This window comes from Leptonychotes weddellii, chromosome 3, assembly GCF_054177405.1.
Source record: "Leptonychotes weddellii isolate Sample4059 chromosome 3, ASM5417740v2, whole genome shotgun sequence".
In the NCBI taxonomy this organism is placed as follows: Eukaryota; Metazoa; Chordata; class Mammalia; order Carnivora; family Phocidae; genus Leptonychotes; species Leptonychotes weddellii.
The window spans coordinates 72,935,938-72,959,868 of NC_138371.1; the positions used below are offsets into that span (position 1 = coordinate 72,935,938).

Consider the following 23,931-nt stretch of genomic DNA (forward strand, 5'->3'; position numbering starts at 1 on the left):
AAAAAAATGAAAGTCACAATATGTCACTCTTATGCTCAAAACCCTCTGATAGATAGCTTCCCATCCAACTCCAAGTTAGATCCAAGATAACCCTAGACAATCTGCACTTCTCCCCTCCCCCATCTTTCCTCAACCCAATGGGAACCCTCTCCTCCCACTCCTGCAACACCTGGTATAAGCTTCACAATAAGCTTAGTCTTTCACAACATATAGGGCAAAGTTTGTTTACCAGAAGGTCTTGCTTTCTGAGACAGCACCTGGAAAAAGGAGGGGCAGAGGGCCAGGCTTCCTTCTTAAAAATTGGAAGAAGGAGAAAAAGAGAAGAAAACATAAATAGATCCCATTTGTTTTGTTTCTTTGACAACAATCAAAGCAAAACAAAATTAACATCTCAGATACCTCGGTTAATGCAAATTGTCCCACTACACTTAAAAAGTACTCTCCTGATTGCCAAAAGAAAGGAAACACTTCCCTAACTTTATTATAAGGACCCCGTCCCAGGGAGACCCTGGTGTGGAAAAAAAAAAAAAAAGAATGTACCACAATTTAAAGAAGGAAGTTTGCTTTGATCCTTAATGCTCAATGCCTGCTCAGGAAGAACAAAAATTGTACAGAACCAGAATTAGGATCCCCAGAATTTTTGGAAGAGAATCATACAAATCTTTCCTGAGTATGTATTGACAGGCTTAAAGAAGGAAGTCACATTACATAATTAGTTTTATTTTATTTTTTTAAGATTTTATTTATTTGAAAGAGGGAGAGAGAGCGCGTGAGCGTGCACACACAGGTCGGGGAGGAAGGGCACGGGGAGAGGAAGAAACAGACTCCTCACCAAGCAAGGAGCTTGACATGGGGCTCAATCCCAGGACCCGGGATCATGACCTGAGCCAAAGGCAGACACTTACCCGACTGAGCCACCTAGGTGTTCCATATAATTAGTTTCAGTACTTAATTCTCTAATTAAAAAAATAATGATTTACATGTACAAGCATGATTTGAGCATGTGGTACACATATAAAGCATTCATGCACTTAAAAACAGTGCAAGGGGCATCTATTATAAGGTAAGCAGTGTTCTAGGTGCTGATGGTAGATTAATGAACAAAATAGAGAATAGCACTCTCTTCCACGAGACTTATACTCTAGTAGTAGAAGACTTTAAAGGCATAATAAATAGTATTTTATATACTATAACATAGGTTGGCAAATACTATGGATTAAAGGAAAAGTGTACTTCAAGAAGGGAAATCAAGAATGTTGGGGGTAGGGTGACACAGGGGGGCAGGGTATGTGGCTAAATGTCATACATGTTATAGTATAGCAAGAAGAACATTATTATCCCATTCCATACACCTTGGACATACATGACTTCCTGAGGGATAGCTGACACTAAGCTAGCAGAGATAGGTCTGAAGCCTAGTTTAAAAAATCCTTTTTATGTTTTTAATCTATAATTTGCTGCCTCCTTAGATAATGGAATAGCATAATTTTGATCAGAAAGCCACACATAACACCTTCAGTCATACATAATACCCTGCTTTAAAAGCCTGGTTCCATCCCAAGCACTCAGGGCCAGACCTCAATCCATATGCTTCGATTTTATCTGTGCCTACCCATGATTTTTCTCCATGTCTCTACCCAAGTATGCCTGCAGAAGAAGCAAGCAATGATGAAGAGGCAGGGGCTTACATTCTATTGACACTTACAGATCGGGCCATGTACTTTATTTTTTTTAAGACAACACAATAACAAGTAAATACAATGAACAAATATATGGCGATATTTTATTAAGGTGTGGCATTTCAAGAAAGGTTCTCTAGAATTTTTCATTTACTTTGAACGTTTACATTTCTAGAAAGTATAGACTGCCAAGGGTAGAATCCAAAGGTATTTTAGTTGATTGGGATGAACACAAATTCTAATTCTTTTGTAGTAATCTGATAAAAGGTCCACCCGATGTCTATAATTCTGCTTAGAAGTAGTCAGCTTCTAAAACAAGAATTCTCAGGAAGACTCTCTGAATTAATGACATATTTCCCTTCAGATTTACATCTAATAGAAGACAGAGCTTCAGATATTTCTGACTTTGAATTGTCTCTAATCAATATGCATTTAATATGCTGAGTATTAGTGATATGTTAATCAAGTCCAAGACACCTGTTTAAATCCCACCATAATGAGATAATATATGCAAAATCTAGCCCAGGACTAGGAAGTGTTGGTCCCCTTCCTTTTCTCCTAGCAAGCACACAGGGATGATGTAGACAATGTTATGACTGCCCCTAGAAAATGTATATTCAAAGGCTGTTTCAAGTTAAAATAAGGCAGTGAAAATGAAAAAAATAAAAATTAAAAAGAGAGATAAGCACTTGCTAGGATGCCTATATGTTCACTTTCTTCCTCAAAAGTAAAGATAGGTACAAAAACAATCCACCCAAAATAAGTGAATTAGCCATGATTTAGTGGTGGTAAGTAAATATGTGTTAAAAGCCTAAGAAACATTTATTTTCTTTTTATTTATTTATTTATTTATTTATTTGAGACAGAGAGAATGAGAGACAGAGAGCATGAGAGTGAGGAGGGTCAGAGGGAGAAGCAGACTCCCTGCCGAGCAGGGAGCCCGATGCGGGACTCGATCCCGGGACTCCAGGATCATGACCTGAGCCGAAGGCAGTCGCCCAACCAACTGAGCCACCCAGGCGCCCCAGAAACATTTATTTTCTGATTAAGGCTAATGTCTTAGAAAAGTTTGATTTTTATTTTAGTTTAAGTAAGAGGAAACTTCTTAAATGCCTAGTGTATGGCTCAGAGTCTGGATCTTCTTTGATATGCAAAAATGATCTGAACTTACTCTTCAGATGACTATTTTTCTTTTTCTTTTTTGTTTTTTTTTTAAAGATTTATTTATTTTTAGAGAGAGCGAGTGCATATGAGCTGGGGGAGGGGTAGAGGGAGAGAAGCAGACTCCCAGCTGAGCTGGGAGCCTGATGCAGGGCTTGATCTCATGACCCTGAGATCATGACCCGAGCCAAAACCAAGAGTTGGTTGCTTAACCAACTGAGTCACCCACGTGCCCGCAGATGACTATTTTTCTGTAGATGTTTGCTTTTGACTGTTGCTTTATTGCATTTCCCCTATTAGAATGATATGAAATACGGCTGTATTTTTACAATCAGTGATCTCCCTTAACATTTGGATTTCTTGGACGTCTGCTTGAGACCACTCACCACTCTCTAGACCACCAGGCCACCTCCCCCACAAATACCCACTGGGAATTAACTGATACATTGAGCTACAAACTCATCCTGGGCTGGAGGGTCATGACAACCTCTGCTCTTGCTATCTACTTCTTCTTTGTGGAAGTCTGACTTTCTGGAAGTCTGTTTTTAGACTGGCAAATGAGGCTATGCCTCCATAATCCAAACAACTGGTGGAAAACTGGAAAACTCAGTCCACCAGGTGTTTTGCTTCCACAGTCTCTAATGGCCAGTTTAGCTAATTGATTTAACTGTGTCTATTCTTTTCTTTTGTAATAATTGTATTTTTCCTGTTATATAAGATAATGTACATTCATTGAGGGAAACATACACACAATACATTAAAGTACAGATATGAATTTTTTAAAAGCCCAGAATTTCTACACTATTATTTTGTATGTCTTTGAAAAAATTCCTTATCTCTCTGTATGTATATATGTGCATGTGTGTGTTTAACATATACTCTCTACCTACTATTTTGTAACCTCTTTTTCTTACCCTCAAATAAATCATGACTATTTTCCTAGGTTGTTAAATATTTTTTCCATCATGGTTTTGGTTTTTGTTTTGTTTTTAAGATTTATTTATTTATTTTGGACAGACAGAGAGAGAGAGTAGTGGAGAGGGGCAGAGGGGAGAGAGAGAGAGAGAAAATATCTTGAGCAGAGTCCCCACTGAGTGCAGAGCTTGATTCCACAACCCTGAGATCATGACCTGAGCCTAAATCAAGAGTTGAACACTCAGCTGACTGAGCCACCCAGGTGCCCCTACAGCATGGTTTTAAATTATGAAATAGCACCATAATTTTCTTTAACCAGTTCCCTGTTTTTATACAACTAGTGTTCCTAATTATAAAGTTATAAATACATAAAATACTAATGAAAAATCCTATACATAAGTTTTGTATATATATCACATTATTAGTATGGATTATAATCTTAATGAATTTTTACTTAAATAATATTGATGAAATTGACTAGTAATTGCATGAAAGAGCCCAAGTAAATTCCCTAAACAATTACTTATATTCTTTTAGTTCAGTATGACCTCCCCCCTCAGCCCCAAAGTAGGATAATACTATCTTAAAATTCTGTGGTGAGGTGTTTTGCATATAAAAGCTCATTTTGACAGAAATACTTACATCATCCCTATGTGCTTGCTAGGGGAAAAGAGAAGAGCTAACACTTCCTAGTTCTGGGCTAGTCTTTGCATATGTTATCTCATTGTGATGGGATTTAAACAGGTGTCTTGGACTTGATTAACATATCACTATTACTCAGAGTATTAAATGCATATTGATTAAAGGCAATTCAGAGACAGGAGTGTTTGAAGCTCTGTCTTCAGTTGCATGTAAGTCTGAAAGCACATGTGTCATTAATTCAGAGAGTCTTCCTGAGAATGCTTGTTTTAGTAGCTACTTCCAAATGAGAAACAGATATTATTGGGTGGAACTTTTATCAGATTACTACAAAGGATTCAGAATTTGTGTTCATCCCAATCAGCTAAATAGCTCTAGATTCTATACTAGTCATTGTGTTTGCTTCACACTCTCCTGACCCTATCGCCCAAATCAAGAGACTCTTTTCCAAGACACTGCCCTTAACAGGGAGGCATGGCATGGGGCTTTTGAAAGGTCTGTAATGGTCCAGCTGAGCTGAATTTGTAGAATAGCATCCATTTGGGCTTACTTTTCAGATATCTCTTGGGACTTAGTTGAACTAGAACTCAGAGAAATACCTAAAGCCTTCAGTCAATTTTTCCCTAATTGGGTTCCCCTAAACTCATTACTTCTAGTGAAAGCTATTAATTCCCAATGCTGAAGTTACAAAATAACTTCTCTAGAATCACCCTTTTACCCTTCTGCACTATTTGGAACCTAAAATGCAAAAGATTTCTCTGTGGTGGGAAGCAAGTCAACTTATAGCATTTCTTAACCTCTTTAGCAGAAGTCTGGAGGAGATTGAATCTGTATTTCAGTCCTTTGCGGAGAGGGCTGCACATGGAAACCAACCATGGACTTCCAATGTATGTTTTTATAGAACAAATAATATTCTTGGGCATTATTTGTAGTAGAGACTAGATTGTATGGGAATACAGGTCATTTTGGAAGAGATCAACTGTTTGATTAACTACAGAAGTAATCAGTGAATTGGAACAAATGCTAATTATAATTTGTCTATATACATACTATATCAGCACTAGATAAATAGTGTGTAAGGAGGGTAAAAGAGCATGTTCAGCAATATCTAATTTTATACCAAATGTTTTTTTTTTTTTAAGATTTTATTTATTTATTCATGAGAGACAGAGAGAGAGAGAGGCAGAGGGAGAAGCAGGCTCCCAAGGAGCAGGGAGCCCAATGCGGGACTCGATCCCAGGACCCTGGGACCATGACCTGAGCCGAAGGCAGACGCTTAACCATCTGAGCCACCCAGGCGCCCCATATACCAAATGTTTTTTACTAATGGTGTATTCAGTACTATTCACTGGAATTTTGAGTAGTGAAGAACTCAAAGAAATTGCTATTTTACACTTCAGATCTGTGTCATTTAGATTATTGAACAGAGAAAGAAAGGCTCAATATTTTGAGCCCTTTGGGGGCCAAGAAATATGAAGCATGTGAAGTAAAAAGAGCTAAGTTTCTTCTCAAGGTTCTGTATAAATCTAAATGGCTCTTTAGTCATTAAAGCATACCCCAATTGTCCTGAAGCCATCCAGCTGGAATAAACCTTGGCAACCTTGTCTACTTCCTGTGGAAAGAATCAGTTCCACCCCAGTGTGAAAGAATTGAAGGAACTCATGAGGAGGTCTTTGGCCTAACATCACATTGCATTCCTTCTTCGACATCCACTGAGTAGGCAACTGGACCATCCAACAAGCACTCCCTGCTCAGGGAAGTGAAGATGAGCAACGGATACAGAAAACCATAGCAATGATGACTCTTAACAATAAACAATGGAAAAGTTGTTCAACTTGAGTCATGGCTTTCAATTTGCAGGTTCATGCAGGAAGGAGAATTAGTAATGGGTAGGGAATGAATATGCAAGATTAAAAATGTGCCTTCGGATTTATGGGATCATCTTTTATTTTTTTTTATTTTTTTATTTTTAAAGATTTATTTATTTATTTGAGAGAGCGAGAATGAGAGAGAGTGCATGAGAGGGGGGAGGGTCAAAGGGAGAAGCAGGCTCCTCGCTGAGCAGGGAGCCCGATGCAGTACTCGATCCCGGGACTCCAGGATCATGACCTGAGCTGAAGGCAGTTGCTTAACCAACTGAGCCACCCAGGCGCCCCGGGATCATCTTTTAAATAAGGTCCCAATTCTGCCAAGGAGTAAGTTCTGCTAGAAAAGCCACATTGCAGTGTTGCTACCTTTAAAAGTGCCAATTCACTTACTTTCTTTTTATCAATTCTGTTATATTTGTCCTCCTTAACTTGTCGGCACCTCCCTGTGTGTATACCAATGGCTCCAGTTGGTTTGCTTTACTGGTTTAATCTGGTAGACCTAGAATTCTATTTATTGCATTTGTTGCTAAAGACAAAACCAGAACCAAAAATCAAAAAAGAAACAAAAAGCTGGCATTGCTTTAAAAGATACTGACTGTCATATCAAACCACTTTTTTGAACGTAAGAGTGTGCAGTTTTAGCATCAGGTTTAGTAATTACATGAGTGCCATTTTAATTGAACCAACTAAAGTTCTCTCGGTGCCTATTAGCGCCTATAAAGCTAGGAAGCCTAAATTTATTGTGCTCTCCTAGGAAGGAAGATGGCATAGCTCAGAAATGTACATTGTATTTTGGTTTGATGTTTATGGTGGCCAGAAGTGTCAACCTTGGTTCTAAAAATCTGAGGTGAATTAGAACATACTTCAGTTCATGGTGATTGTTAATTTAGAACAAATGAAATAGGACAATCTTATGTGACACTGTTTAAGAAGCTAATGCAAGATAAGAATAAAAAAAAAAAAGAAGCTAATGCAAGGAGCAATCATAGATTTGGAAAGTAAGTAAACTCAACAACAAGACAAATATCTATTAGAAATAAGAATAATACTCATAAATGGTGGTCTCTGAGTTGATAACCTAAATATACTTACACCTAGTAAGTGTAGGTGTAATGTTGCTGAGCCAAATTGCCCAAAATAAAAATGTATTACCCAACTTCAAGAGTACTTCATCCATCTATTCTTCAATAGAAATGTTTTATATAAGTTACATAAAGGAGAGGGAATGAAATCATGAGATATTCATCAAAATATTTATATCTTGCTCTGTCATGAGAGCTGTTACATGCTAGTATTTTGTCATACTTCTGTTAGAAAAGAGAGGACATTCTCATTTCAGGGCCCCATTTAAGAAATGAGGTGTGATTTGATATCACTATCCATCATTCACATATAAAAGAAGAGAAGTGGGTTGTCCAGTTCCTAGAGAGATGAGATCAGAAGGTACCTATCTCATCTCTGTTGGCGTCTTTATGGATTTAACTTTCTTGATATAATCCAGAGAAAGAAGCCTCCCAACGGAAAGATGGCTGAAAATCCAATATGCGAAATACGTGAGTAATACCTAATATTATCTAGAGCAGAAACTAAAAGAACTTGTAGAAAATCCTTTTTGGCTCATCTTGGAGCTCTTAAGTGTTCCCTCAATGCTTATAAATGAGCAGATTAATTAAGGCAGGGTCTAGAAAGGAGAAGGGACTCTCCCCTGATCTTTCACCAAGAATGCTCTTTAAATACTTCCCAACCATCTGGCAAGGTAGCATTATATCATCATCATTTCACAAACAAGGAAATTGAGACTGAGAAATATCAGACATTTTTCAATATCGCCCTGCAGGGAGGTAGTATATGGGAAGCCTTGTCTGCTGTCTCTGTCCAGTGCTTTTTCAAATAGAAGAGTGAGAATGGCTAGATAATCGTGAAAGATGTAAGAGTAAAGAGTATGTATTTAGTTGGTTAAATAAAATAGATGATTTGAAAATTAGAGGGAAAGTGACTTCTATGTTGCTGCTATAACCCCCCCACCCTGAAAACCCCCTGGCAAAGTGGAGGCATTTGTCTCTTCAAAGAGAAATGAGACCTTCTTTGGACTCGAGATGAAGCTCCCTGGGGTTATTTTCTTCCACTGTCATAAATTAAGGTGGTGATACCTCCTGAGAATAAGAGTATGCAATGATAAATTCCTGTTGGAATTGCTGAAATAAATACGAAATTACTTAGTTTTCTGGATTTGGAGTTGTTTGGGTTCTAAGAGCCACATTCTTTTTGCCTGCAAACATGTTAGGCTTTGGTGAGTCATAAACTTTTTTATCTCTGATGCTAACAAAGGTCTACACATTCTGGGAAACTTTTTTGGAATCAACGCTAGAAATATTTTTGGAGCCAGACGGCGTTAATTACTCAGATTTTTTAGTCAATCGTGCCTGATTATTGAACAACAACAAAACTGTTATTAGTCATATTGCAAATCCTCTGTCCAACCCAAAGGGGTTTCAAATTATTTATATGTAGTAAAAACCTAGGGCACTTTCAAAGGACAAATATCTGGCCCCTTATGCATATTCAAAATAATATCCCAAAGTTCAGGAAGACAGTTTCTAGAAAGGAGCTCCAACAATTAGAGAACAATGTCAGGGCATTTTGAACAGTACCCTCCAAGGTGACTACTTTAAGTGACTGTATTCATTTGGGTGTTTGGGTTTTCAGAAATGCTTATATAATTAGTTTAAGAATTCTCACAGGGAAACTTTCTTCAAATAAAAAAAATGGCTTAAAGTGTTTTTAATTTCAGTAGTAATTTCCCATAGAGTTCACCCCCATTAATTTTTTCTTTCCAGTTGAGATATACCTTCCCATAAAGGACACAAATCTCATGTGGATAGCCTAAGGGATTTTAACATATGTATGTATACTTCTGTGCAATCAACAGTCAAGATATAGATATAGATACAGAACGTTTCAAGCTTCCCACAAGGCTCCCCATGTTTCCCACCAGTTGGTACTCTCACCCCGGGATGACCACTGAACTAACTTCTAATCACAATAGATTAGTTTAGAAATTCTGAATTTGATATAAATGTAATCATACAGTTGTGCTCTGATTATCTTTTTCTACTTAACCTCATGTCTATGACATTCATCCATGTTGTTGTATGTAACAGTATTCTGTTACTTTTAATATTCCATTTTATGGCTAGACCCCAGTTTGTTGAATTATTCTACTGTTGGTGGATGTTTGGGTTATTTACAATTTGGGGCTGCTATGGATAAACCTGGGGGAGGCACTCTTGCATGTGCCTCTGGGGAGAACTAAGCACTCATTTCTATTCGGTGTTACCAGGAGAAAAACTGCTGCGTCTCACTTATGTTTAACTTTCATAAGCACTGCCAGTAAGTTTTCCAAAATGTTTGTATCAGTTTACACTCTTGTCTCTTCTAAATGACATAAAAGGAAAGACCATTTGAGCAATTTACCTTCCTACATTCATCATTATTCCTTTACATAAGCTATTTAGTTTAGTTTTTTTTTTTTTCTGAGGGAAGCTTAGAGATTTTAAAACAAAATTACTGCCATGTTATTTCCTTCTTTGCTTTCTTAGACTATTTCTAATCCATTGGATTTATAAAGTCTGCATCTTCTTTCTTGCTAATTTCTCTGGAGATACAAGGTGATGCGTTTAGTGGTACTTCACTGTGGGTTTCTGTGTCCTGTGTTTGCACTTGGGGCGGTTCACTGGCAAGAAAGGGGGCCATGCTCTTCTCTTTCACCAACTGCATGTGTAGATAAGATTCTGAGCAACAGCAGAGGTGGGAGAAGGGTGGGACTTACTGTGTGTGTGAGCAGACATGAGACTCGGGAGGTTTGGTGAAGGCAGGATATCGTTAACAGCATCTCATAAAACTCAGAGAAGTAGAGTGACAAACTCAATTTTAAATCCCACGCTTCCCAGTACCTCAGCCTTCATCTTCTCATCACTACTTAGGACTTCATCATTAACTTGCCCAGATAATTACCCTTTGATGAGGCCAAGGTTCTAATTCTTAGTCAAGAAAACAAAATATCACTGGTGGCTCTTCCCAGCTGTATATTTTAGTGATTCCAGATGTGCAAATCAAAGAAATGCTGGCAACAATGCACTGTCCAAATAAAAAGGAAATGAAATGTGCAGACTGTTTTCTAAACATTTCAAAGACCCTGGAAATCCAGCCAACACCAAAATCAATATTTGCATTTTAATCTTTGTTAATTTGAACTATTAGAGCCTGTATCAAAGATAAAAGCCATCTGAAGTTGAATTTCCTTATTTTCTCCCATTATTGTTTTTGTCTTTACTACTGTTTTGTGAAACACTGTGGAGGAAGCAGATATTTGATTTAAATCTTTCATTTTCAAAATAAATATCCTTCTTTTCTGGGAACATAAACCAGGAATCCCGAAATGGGAGTTCTGTTTTTTAATATGTTATCTTATTATATATGGCTTAACAGTTCTTTAATTTTTGCTTTTAATGTAATGAACCTAAACTAAAATCAATTGGTACTAGTTTCATATATGTGTACTGGATGTAACTATTAAGTAACAAAATAAAACTATAATAATTAGCAAAATGTTATAATACAATTAAAAATTGTTGCCTCATTACAAAATAATAGTAATGATAATAACGTTGTATGATGTGATCATAGCAATAGCCCATGTTAGTTTATAATTTGGTTCTTTGATCATTTCACCCAACTAGAACATGAGAATGAGAAACTAAGAGGAGATAAAGAGCCACTGTGTAGGCTAACTAGACATATCAAAAGTCATAACACTATGTGCTTGTTAAAATTAATAAACTATTTTTTCAGTTTTATTGAGATATAATTGATATACATCACTGTATACATTGCAGGTGGACTGCATAATGGTTTGACTTACATATATTGTGAAATGATGACCACAATAAGTTTAGTTAGTATCCTCACATGCTTGTTAAAGATCACGTCAGCCTTCCACTCAGGGCCTATTTACTCCGACTTTATGTGCAGTCCTAAACAACTGTGTAATTGGCTTTCAAACTCATAGTAGAAGAGAAACCACATATCAGTGAGACATTGAAATAGTGCCATAGAAAAGCACATGAATAGCAGTAAGAAATGATAGCTATTGACCAAAAAAATAACAGTTCTAAAAAGTAAACAAGCAATAGTAATTACTTTATTATTATTACTAAAGAAGTATGACTAGCTTAGGGGAAACTGCTTACCTTTTTTACTCTAGTCATGGTTGCAGCGACCGGCTACAGGCAACCTGAGAGCCCCTTGCTTGGGTTGCATCGTATGGATCTCTTTCTGCCCTCAGGTTCTATGGTGTTGCCACAGGAACACCACAAGGAGCATAAGCAAACATGATTTAACACTCCTGGAGGCCACTTTTGACCTACGGGGCAGAATCAGTGGGTAAATAGCCCCCTCTTCTGTCCCTTGGGTGGATAATACTGAGCCTTCACCCTCAGAAGGTCCCAAGCCAAGATGAAGCCCAGTTGCCCACCATGTGAGCAACATGAGAAGGACCCATGGACTGATTCTCCCTATTTCCCAGTTTCATTCTTCCCAGTCCTTGGCCTCTATTCCTTGCGATTTTATCCCAACATTAATGACTTGCATGCAAGCTCTTGTCTCAGGCTCTGTTTTTGTAAAGAACCTACAGTAAGACAGTTGATAACTAGAAATAATTCTAAAAAGCAGACTCTCAGCAAGGGATTCGAGAATTCGATCATTTGATTTCTACCTGACAATTGGCTTTGTCACACAGCCCACAAGATACAGCAGACATACTGATGCCAGAGGTGTCCATGGTGATTGGATGCCATTCCTAATAGAAGAGTCATGGCAGAGACACCTAGTAGTCCAGTAGTCTAGAGTACGTCTGGGCCTTATGTGGCAGAAAACTACTCACTTTTGGCAAAGCAGCATCTAGCCTACTAGAGACTGGGCTCCTACCATGGGACATTAAGTGACTAACCTGAGTCTACATGATTCCATCAGATCCACCAAGTCATAAGGTCAGACAGACGCCCCAATAATCAATTATTTGATGGAAGTGGTACATCTGCTAGTTGGGCCCCTGCAGATCTGGAGGGTACAACAAATTGATAAACAGGTCATCCTTCCCCCCATGTCACCTCTCTCTGTTGTATTACTGCCTCTCCCTCACCTTATACTTTTGGCCTCATAGAGGTTTATAGCACCCAACCAACAGGGGAGAAAAATCCCTGGGCCTGCAACAGAGATGGGCCAGACTTTTGCATTGGAACTAGCTAATAATACTCTACAGTACCAGTCAAAGAAGGTGAAATGGTGGTGAAGGTAAGTTCTCTCATTTGGCCAATCTATGAGCTGAGAAATTCAGTCTCTGAATGGGGAGTATGGATTTGGATGAACAACAGCAGTCATACCAACTCCTTCTCCCTACATCCTCCACACAAATTATTCTACTCAATTTTTTTACTCAACTCTGCAAATCAGGTATTTTTTTGATAATATGCATTTTGATATTAAATAACTAGGATAGGTTAAGTTATTTGCTTAAGGATACAGCTGTTAAGTGGGTTATACACTGTGGACTCCATAGTCCATGCTCGTTCTACTGTATTGTATTAACTATAAAGTATAAGAGCATATATTGTGGTTTCCAAATGATGATTCTAAGCTAAGAAAAATTAAAATTCATTTAGTACACTGCTCAAAAATATTAGGAGATATATAATATACTTGAGAACAGCAAAGTTGGTTTTCATCTAGACCAGCAGTTTGCAAATTATGTTCCAGGGAGCCCTGGGATTGCATGATTGTCCCAAGTATATTATGGGTCAAAGGCAGTCTTAACAAGTGGCAATTTGGGCCTCCTTCCCTGCTTTAATAGCATTCTCACCTTCCCATTCTAAATGTGGGGGTTCTGTATAAAATTACATTTGAAAAAAAGAATTTGCTATTATAAAAATAAAATTTACAAACACAGTTGGAAAACTTCACATAAACCATACGGATAGATCAAAATACTGGAGTCCTCCATGCTTTGGAGGTAACTCACACCTTAGTTCTTTGAAGTACCAGCAATTTCTAGTCCAACAATGAGCTATTACTGTGTGCCGGGCTAACAGTATCTCTGCCATTACGTGTTAACATCAGAGTCGGCTGGGCTATACTATTATAATAATGTTCTTATCTAGTAATATAAACACACATTTCTTTGAAATAACTCTAGACTGTGTCCAGGCATGGGCCTGGCTTTTTGCGTTTGTGGGAGTGAAAAGGTTCAGACAAATAATATTTTAAATTGGCATAAGCCTAGAGCCCCACCTGCCCTTTCCCCATCTGCAATAAGAAGTTCCTGGCATTAAAATCTTTAAAAAAAAAAAAAAGGGCGCCTGGGTGGCTCAGTTGGTTAAGCGACTGCCTTCGGCTCAGGTCATGATCCTGGAGTCCCGGGATTGAGTCCCGCATCGGGCTCCTTGCTCAGCGAGGAGTCTGCTTCTCCCCCTGACCCTCCCCACCTCATGCTTTCTCTCTCTCTCAAATAAATAAATAAAATCTAAAAAAAAAAAAAAAAAAGAAGTTCCTGGCAGAGTTACCCTGTGGCACTGAGCTATGCCGGGGCCATGGGATGTAATTGGTCTCTAGGCCTAACGTGTGCAGAAAACACTTCAACAAGTGGAAACAAGAAAGTCTTCGAGGTTTGAAGGCGGTTATTTGGAGGCAATGCGCTGCAGAATGTGTCCGAGTGTCCAAGTTAGCTCTCAGTAGTAGGGAAGGATACCTACAAAACAGAGACTACTTTTCCTAAGCCACAGAGCAGCCTAATGAATTCACTTGGATGCCAAGTTGTTTGAATGTCCTTAGAGTTGTTAGAAGGCAGACTCCAAGGTCACATTGAGTTGCATTAGGCTTCAGGCTTACTGATTCTTTGGAAACATGACAAGAGCCCATAGCTTCACAATAAGAACAAGCAAAGTTTTCAGGTTTTATGCAGGCTAGATTTTTTTCCAAGGTCATCTTTTTATATTTCTTTCCTCTTTTCCTGTTTAGGTTATAGCTTTTCTCCAAACCAAGTGAGCCCCTCTTGGATAATTTGCCTTCTAATAAAATCAATTCACCTTCCCCTGGCCTCTGCAGCCAATTATGCTCCTTTTTTTTTAACTCCCTAAATTACAATTTTTCAAGATCTGCTCTGAGTATGAAGGAATAAATCCTGTCATTAAACAAAAGCTTCATATTAAAAAAAAACAATTCTGCCTAAAACACAGTATGAGCTGGGGCGCCTGGGTGGCTTGGTTAGCTAAGCGTCTGCCTTCGGCTCAGGTCATGATCCCAGCATCCTGGGAGTCCTGGGATCCAATCCCACATCTGGCTCCCTGCTCAGCAGGGAGTCTGCTTTTCCCTCTCCCTCTGCCCCCCTCAAATGGATAAATAATATCTTTAAAAAATACACGCACAATATGAGCAGAAACAACAAAAATCCCATCCTCCCTCCTTGAGAATCTAGCTTCCTCCCCCCAACTGCGGAGGCAAATGCCACAAAGCCAAGTAGACAGTGTCTGTTCTCCACATCCAGTCCCTGTCCCCAGGCTCCAGAGTGTCCTGTAGATTGGGGTCATCGAGGACTGGGAGTGGGAAATCCCAGGAAGTGAGGAGGAATTAATTTGGAAAACTAAGGTTTACTCTCAGAAGGGAAACAAAGATTAGTTGCTCCAAAAGAAGAGGCCATCAGTGGGCAGCATGCTGGAAGTAGTTTGAGTAACAAGGGAGAGGGGCTGGGAGTAGCTTATACCTGATGCGCACGTTAGGGTGTAGAGAACTGAGCGGTGGGCAGAAAGGAAAGTTCAGTACCCAGGAACCTAGGTGAAGAAGTCAGTGCTTCTGAATCTATGCGCCAGCCCCATTCCCCTTGCCAGTGCTTCTCAATCTCTGCATCTTGTTAAAATGCGGATTCTGATTCCATGAGTCTGGCATGGGGCTCGAGAGTCTGCATTTATAACTCACTCCTAACTTGGTGCTGCAGTAACAAGTTCATACAACCACTGTTCCTATTCTCTTCAGTGTTCTTCCAGAACAATTACCAAATATACAGTCATAATAGGTACAAGTTTTTAAAAAGATATAATAATACACTGCATCAGCCGGTGTTCTCCAGAGAAACAGAACCAATAGAACCAATCTCTATATATACTGGGAGCCGAGAGAGACAGAGAGAGAAAGAGAGAGATTGATTTTAGGATATTTGCTCACACAATTGTGGGCACCAGCAAGGCTGAAATCTATAGGGGCAGGCTGGAAATTAAGAGTTGATGTTGCAGTCTTAAAGCAGAATTCCTCCTCCAGGAAACCTGTTTTACTCTTAAGGGCTTCAGCTGATTATATGAGGTCTACCCACATTATCAAGGGTAATGTGCTTTATTTAAAATCAACTCATTATAAATATTAATCACACCTACAAATACCTTCACAGGAGCAGCCAGATTAATGTCTAAACAAACACCTGGATACCATGGTATAACAAAGTTGACCCATAAAACTAACCATCACATGTACTATATAATTTTCAGCAAATTTACTTTTTTCCCTCCTAATATGTCCTACCAATAGCTACATCATATTCTATTATATGTATGTATCATAATCATATAAGTAGTCTTTTATTGTTGGGTATGTTACTCTTCACTATTACAAAAATGCTGCAATGAACATTCTTGAGAAAAAAGTCTTTAAATCCAAGTGTGACTATATCTGCAGTATAATTATTTAGACTTGAAAATATTGGGCAATGGGTATATAAAGTTTTATTTTTCATAGCAACTGGCAAGCTGTTCTAAAAAAATAGACGTTGCTGATTTATACACTCAGTAGAAATGGATAAAAATTTCTGTTTCCACACATTCTCAATGACACATTATACTACAAAAATACTTCCAACTTTGCCCTTCCGATACATGAAAAACAATGTCTCTCATTCAAGTTTTATTTTGTGGATAATCGCTTTTTTCTTACATTTAGAGGCTATTTGCATTTCTTTTTCTTCTATGTCTAGAGTCCATTTTTTCTAGGGTCTTTAGCATTTTTATTACTAATTTAAATTCAATATATCTTATGAATATTAGTCATTTTCTTGTCTATACACTGCAAATATATCTTGTTCTGTTGTGTTGTTTGCCTTTTAAATTCAATTATGGTGTTTTAAATCATGCAAATATTTTAATTTTATGCAAAGCTATTAATCTTTAATTTTTTAGCTTTTGGGTTTTGTGTTTTATTCCATAGGCTTTTCCCTCCAAGAAAATATAAATTTTCCTATATTTTTTTCTACATTTGTATGGTGTCTCATTTTGTGTTAAAATCTTTGAACCATCCCATTTATTTTCGTGTAAAGAGTATAATAGAGATGAACTCCCTATCCTCTCTCTTCTGGCTAGTCAGTTATTCAAAACCTATTTGTTGGGGTGCCTGGTTGGCTCAGTCTACCTTCGGCTCAGGTCATGATCCCAGGGTCCTGGGATTGAGCCTCACATGGGGTTCCCTGCTCCGTGGGAAGCCTGCTTCTCCCTCTCCCACTCCCCCTGCTTGTGTTCCCTCTCTCGTTGTGTCTCTCTCTGTCAATAAATAAAATCTTTAAAAAAAAACCCAAAAAACAAAACCTATTTGTTTGATAATCCATTTTTTATCACATACTAAATTCCACCATGTATGGGCTCTACTTATGAAATATCTATCCTAGAAATTCCATTATATAATATTTATTCCTTTTTTTTTAAATAATATGTCTAATACCCCTAATAGAAGAGCTAGCCCCCTTCATTATATTTACATTTGGAAACTTTTCTACCTAGTCTTGTAAGTTTGAATCGGTGCATCTAGTATCAAAAAGTTACTGTTGGTATTTGGATTGGCACTGAATTTAAAGTTTTGAATTAATTAAGAAAGAATGTCCATTTCATGCATTCTCAACTGGATGATATCACCCTTAAAGAGACAAAAATTGGTTCTTGGAGCTGAAAAACTTACTCTTTTAAAAAAAAACTTAAGTTCTAAAGCACAGATATACATGCACAGTACGTTTACAGGTATTTAGTTTATTGGTGGTATTAAAATTTAATGGGAGAGGACAATCAAAAAAGAAATGTCTGTTAAGGGGTCTGTAATGAAAGAGTTGAGAAATACTGTTTATGTAAAGTTGATCATTCTTATCTAAGACCAAGTCAGTTCTTGATATGCATTTAAGTGTTTTAGCTTTCACAGTAGAATATTAAAATTTTCTTCAAATAGATCAGAATGTTTATTTCTAGGTGCTTTCCCTTTTTTCATAAATCTACATTGAGGACAAGTAAGTTTTGTATATTAATCTTTATATACTCAATCTACTGAGTTCCTAATTGTAGAACTGTTATAGTTGTTTCCTCTCATTTTCTAGTATTAATATAATCTGCAAATAATTAAAAATTAGCATTATCCTTTCTAACTTCTATGCTTCTTATCATTCTGCTTAGATTAAGAGCATTGCTGGTACTTCCAGAAAAATATAACTAATACTAGTCATGGTAGGCATCCTTAGGGTGAATATGAATTTAATGGGAATTTTCCTAATATTTCACCATTAAGCCCATGATAATTCTATGCTACAATTAGGGATTTATTAACCCATTTATGTTTTAAAAGTTCTAAAAGAATTTTATCAAATGCTTCTTTGACATTTATTGAGATGATCAAATGACTACTCTCCTCAAATCTATTAATATGTGCATTGTTAAGTTCCATATATTGAGCCATCCCTGAATTCCTGGTATGAACTCTATGTGGTATTATATTATCCTTATAATATGTGATTGTAATTTATTTGACAATACTTAACTTCTGATTTTTGCAACAATAATATAGGTGAGATCTTGAAATTTAATTTTACCATACCATCCTATTTTGTCAGGTTTTAGCAATAGTGGCTTCATAAAACAAACACATAAACTTTCCTTTTTTTTTCCCTCTATGCTCACAAACATTTTTAAATAGGATCAGAGTTTCTTAGTTCTTAAGGACTTTATAGATTGGCCAGTGAAAATGTATGGATCAGGCATTTTTCGTTGTGGATGATGATTTTTTGACAACTTTTTTGCTATATTTAACTTCCTGTCTTTTCCCATATATGTTTTGGTTATTTATCCCTTACTTCCCAGGTTTCTAATTTATTTCTACAGAGTTGAGTAAAGTATTCTTCTAAAATTCTTTTCCGTTTCTTTATGCCTATTTCCTCTATTGTGACATGTGATTTTGTGCATTTGTGTTTTATGCCCCTCTCCACATATGCACCATTTTTATTCTCCTCCCCTCCCCCACAGCACTGCCTCTTTCTTTCTCTGCCTCTTACTCTTGCATTATCTCTTTCCCTTTTTCACTCTCAATTAACCCACTCTTGGACCCAGTTACTAGTTTTATTTTTGTTTGTTTCTTGCTTTAGAATTCATTTATTACTACTTTCATATTTACATTGTTTCTCTCTTTCCTTATGTTAATTTTGTTGTTTTCCCCCAACTTTTTAAATTTGATACTTCATTCATTTTTTTTATGGTGGGGGAGAACATTTATTTTTGCGGGTGAAAGAAAATTTTTAAAATGCAACATGAAGTGGATTTCTGCAGTGTTCTTTGGGATAAGAATTGGAAATGATTCCTTTACTCTTCGTGTGATAGACTGTTTTCATTTCAATATTACACAATACCAAAAACAGACCACATGAACCCCACAATTACTAGGGTTTTAAGCATTATTCGAATTGACTTTAAGAAGATTAAACTTTTTCCAACATTTAATGACACATGGTTCAATGACCTCATGAGTTTCCTAACCCTATAGTCCTTCTTTTCTATAGCCCAGGTTGCTTGACCTTCACCTCCAGGTGGTTAAGGAGCTCTAATTTAACACGTAGGGCACACAATAGAAAGTCTTCCTTGTCCTGCTCTGACGTTGTGACCCTATTCTAAAGTGGCATTTCTTGCTAGGGAAGTCCTTACCTTGTACCCCCCCAATCTACAAATAGCTCACTGTCTTATTACCTGGACTTGAGTGCTTCTCTTGATAACATGTCTACTATCAATCTCCATTAAAGTGATGTTTGGTCTTGATCTCCATGACCTTCTCCAACCTGCCATGCAGTTACAAGACCGCTGCTTCTGACACCATCCTGAAAGGGTGGGCCTTGTTATTCATTGACCGACTTCCATACTTTCATTTATTTACTCACTCATTCGTCAAGCATGTATCGGGTGCCTACTTTATTCAAGCAGTGAGCTAAAAGCAGAGAAAGGAAAAAGTAAGATATGGTCCTTTCCTTCCTGTAGTATCCAATCTAGTGGAAGATGACCCACTGACATGGGCCTGCAATACTGATTAAATCTAGGCTTTTGAGTGCTGAGTTCTGACATGATATTTTAAAACCTCTTGCTGGTTTTGCTGTTTGCTTATCCCAAGATACTTGGAAAATTTCCAAATTTATAAACACTGCTATTAAAGTTAATTTTTTCTAAGAAAAATGTAAGCAACAACAATTAGAGAACAAAACTGTGGCACCAAACTGGAGACACATGACATCCAAATATGTATCTCAACAAAAATGACAAATGATTGCATGTTATGACCTAGTGGTCATTAGCAAATAGTAGAAACTGTGATTGTCAAATCCAAGGAGGCCAAGGGTCTTCTGCATAATAGAATCTCATTGTAATGTGACAAAACAGGCGTGGGATTATTTCTAAAATAACTGTTGGTTGAGATTTATAAGGGACTTTATTGTTGAGAATGAGCATCAGAAGAAATTTATCCTGCTCTTTCCCTTATAACGTGGTTCCTAGCCTGCATCCCAGGGGTGGCATTTGAGTGAGACTCTAGTGTATTATTATAAAGCAGAGAGGAAGTAACACACTAACTAGACTCACTTTTTAAAATTTCTCAGAGTAAAACTTTTGACACAATGCCAAACATCCAGATGAGAACTGAAGAAAAACAAAAACAACTCTCCAGATGTTTTCCCTAAGTAAATGTATAGGAATTACTGTTCTTATCCTTTCTTTTTGGAAATAACTCATGCAGCATAAGGGAACAAGAACCAGATGAAATATTAGGGCCAACAAAGACCATGTTGACCTTTTAACAGGAAAAAAACACAGGTGATTTTGGATGACCAGGATAGCATAAGGTAGTCACCAAAACCTCACCTTGGTGGATCTGGTGGGTTGTTTTTAGCCCAGATGTCTCACTCCTCTGTGAATCCTTGCTTTTAGCCGTTTAACTCATAAAACCTTGTATTTCCTCTTACTATAAACCGAGTGCACTTTCTGGCCTCTTGACTTTGGGTTAATGGGACATTAGCAGACATGATTTATGCAGAGGCTTGAAATGTGCTTGTGTAGTTGCTACTTCCATTTTTGCCATGAGAGAAATGACCCCAGGTAGCCCACTGGTCCAGCAAAGATGAGAGACTTGCAGAGTAAATCTGTTCCCAACTTAAGCTGCAGAGTTTAGAGCCAAGTTCAGTCTAGATTAGCCAGTTCCTGGACAACTTGCAGATGTGAGAGAGAATAAATAGTTGTGTTTTAAGCCACTGAGTTTTGAGGTGTTTTGTCACGCAGCATTATTGTGGAAATAACTGACCTCTACCATAGAGTCAAAACAAATTGCAGATGGTGGCATGTCTAGAACAGTGTTTCCCATTGGCCTCTGCCTACTGATAGTGATGCTATCAGCTAGAAATATCTGAGACACTCACCTGGGCCCATATTAATTGTGGCAAGACCCCACAAACATTTCCCCAACTAGAGCCAATATTGTGGCTGACCAATCCTTGTCATTCTTATTATGACTGCAAGATGCACCTTAGTAACACCTATCAGCAAATTTAGAAAAAAACAAGGTTTATTACTCACAGGCTCTGAGGGGACACAGCATGCCTGAGAGCCACAGTGAGGTCACAGGTAGAGAGAAAGAGCAGGGACCTGAGGTTCTGTCTCTATTGAGATGGAGGGTGGGGGGACTAGGGTTTTGTGGGTTCACTCTTTATTGGAGAACTTAAAACATAAGAGCAGGAGTGGGCATGGGAGGGGGAAGCATGGTCACTTGAGTGCTCCATTGTCTAGGTTACCCAGGACTTTCTCACAGGGGAGCTTCATGCAGGGGGCAGTCTGATTCCTTGTCTGGTTGTTTAGCTAGTAGCTGTGTCAAACAGTTGGCAATATGTTGATTTGAGATAGATGTCTTTGAAATGGATGCCATGGTAATGAAAAACTTAATGTCAAGGCACTTATATATGATAAACAAAGCTCACTGACAAACAGTTAAACTACACAGAGTCAACATGAGGAATCAAGTCACCACAAAGATGCAGACGTTAGCCTACGTATCTCTCTAGACTCGCTGTCTAATATGCTCTATTTCACTTTTTGAGTCCGCTAGAATATTCTTCCTCCAGTTTTTTGGATATGCCAAGCACTTTCATACCTCAAGGTCTCACACATGCTGTTTTCTCTCTCTCTACCCTCCTGAATGTCTTAATGTAGTCATTACCTATTCAGGTAATGGGACACCTTTGTCCTCAAAGTATGCCTCCAATGGCCTCAAGGAGGAAACTTAAAATATATTGGCCTGCAAATCAATGAAGACTCCCTCAATCAAAACATAATTTGTACAATTTCTCTTTAGTTTGAACATGATTTAAATGAACACATATGCAAGAGCACAGTTTCATGCTGAAAACATTCAGAACTACAATAAAGCATTTTTAAATCTAACTGGCCAGGACTTTGAATTGACCAAATTTCTTTTGGCTTTCCATTGTGAGAGACAAGAGCCATATTGCTAAAAAATAAGTAACTAGAATTTAATCAAATAAAATAGTCACCTTTGAATAAAGCCTTTGAATTCTCACATTTGAACTTCCTAGAACTATGCAAATGTAGGAGACTACAACTCACTAAAATGATCCTAAAGCAACACCTAATGTCCAAAGAAGAAATGTTTTCATCAGTTAGAATTGGCATCTTTAAGCAGAGAAGTGGGCTATTATAACTTAGAACAATGAAATACAATTAGGGTTTTTAAAAAGTGAATTTGAGATTGATCCTCAGTTAACTAGAAAATTCCTGTAACTTTATTAACTTGTGGTTTGATTGTAGGGTTGTGATGCAGTGTGTGTGTGTGTGTGTGTGCGTGCACGCATGCCCCCACAGTTGGGGCAAATAAGAATTAGTATTTATTGAGACATTATTCTTGCCAGGAACTGAGAAATTTACAGACATTATCTCATTTGATCCTTATAATGACCTTGCAAGATATATATAAAATCTGCTCCTCAATAGGTATCGTAAAAATGCTAATTTGGGCCTGAGCACTTTATAACTGACCCTCTAGGGCAGTGGGTCTCAACCTCGGCTGCACATTTGAACCATTTGGGAGCTTTTAAAAATCCCCAGACCCAAGCCCCACCCCAGGACATCAGAGTTGGAACGCGTGAGAGTAGAAGGCAAGCGTTGGTATTTCTAAACTCCCCAGGTGATTGCAATGGGAAGCTAAGTAAGTTTGTGAGTCACTGGATTTATAACCCCAGTGATAATTTGAGAAGCTAGACACTCAGTGATATATGTGCTTGGTGATAAGCATGGTGGCGCCTCTGCAGCTGTGAGAGAGAAGTCAGTAACTCAGCCGTCATCAGCACCAGCACCCATGTCCTAGTGGAAGAAGCATGGCTGTAGGCACAGCTGCTTCGAAGCCTGCTTCAAGGCTGTCAAGCCATATCCAGACTGTTCCCCCCCCAGGAGATCACTGGGATAGAGCTTTGAACACATATTTTCATTATTTCCCAAGCACAGGACTAACCGTACACCACTTTAAACAGCTTTGGCCAGTTAGAATTTGCCCTAGCCAAGCAAGAAAAGTGGTGGTCTGCATTTTATATTACCTAAGTGTCAGGCAAGGACACAAGGTCAAGGCCAGACTGAAGGTGAGGCGCACTTTCAGAGTCAAAGCATATAGACTTGAAACAGGTGGACGCTAGCACCTCTTGCTAGGGTGCTGTTCATCTGCTGAGTCATCGGAAGCCACCGCTTCGTTGACCATTCTGGGTATCTGAACAGGCCTGGCTTCTGTGCTGACCCCGGAAGCTTGGTGTCAAGGGCGTGGGTGAAATCCATAAGGCCCCTGTCATTTCTTCAGCCTGGGCCAGTCAGCCCTGGAGCAAAGGAAAGGGGAAACGAAGGTACCTGCATCTTTAGCATTCTCAGTACCTCCAGCAACTGAGCATGTCTCTGCAAAGGGCGACAGAAGCTCCAGGACTCGAGGGCTGACTGGAAGCTGACTAAATCCTTCTAAATCCTCCATTTTATGGCAGGTGTAAATTAGCTTTCGGTTCAGGTTTGGGGAGAGGTTGCTCAACGTGGTGCTTAAGAGTGTGAACTGTAGATCCACATGTTTATGCCTGTTTTCTCATCTGTCCAATGAAAGTAATTAATTTTGCTTCTTTTTGATGTGTGGCTTATACAATAAATAGATGAAATAGACATAAATAATAGATGAATACAATAAATAGATGAAAAATGTTTAGAACAATACCTGCACAGAGTAAGAGTTATATAACTGTAAGCTCTTATTATTTATGT

The 23,931-nt window shown here is 38.2% G+C and overlaps 1 pseudogene; it reads right to left on the minus strand.

Moving 5' to 3' along the window:
* The window catches only part of LOC102745908 (thioredoxin domain-containing protein 17 pseudogene), a 40,973-nt pseudogene extending 17,320 nt beyond the window's left edge, over positions 1-23,653 (minus strand).
* Positions 23,654-23,931: the final 278 nt, after the last annotated feature.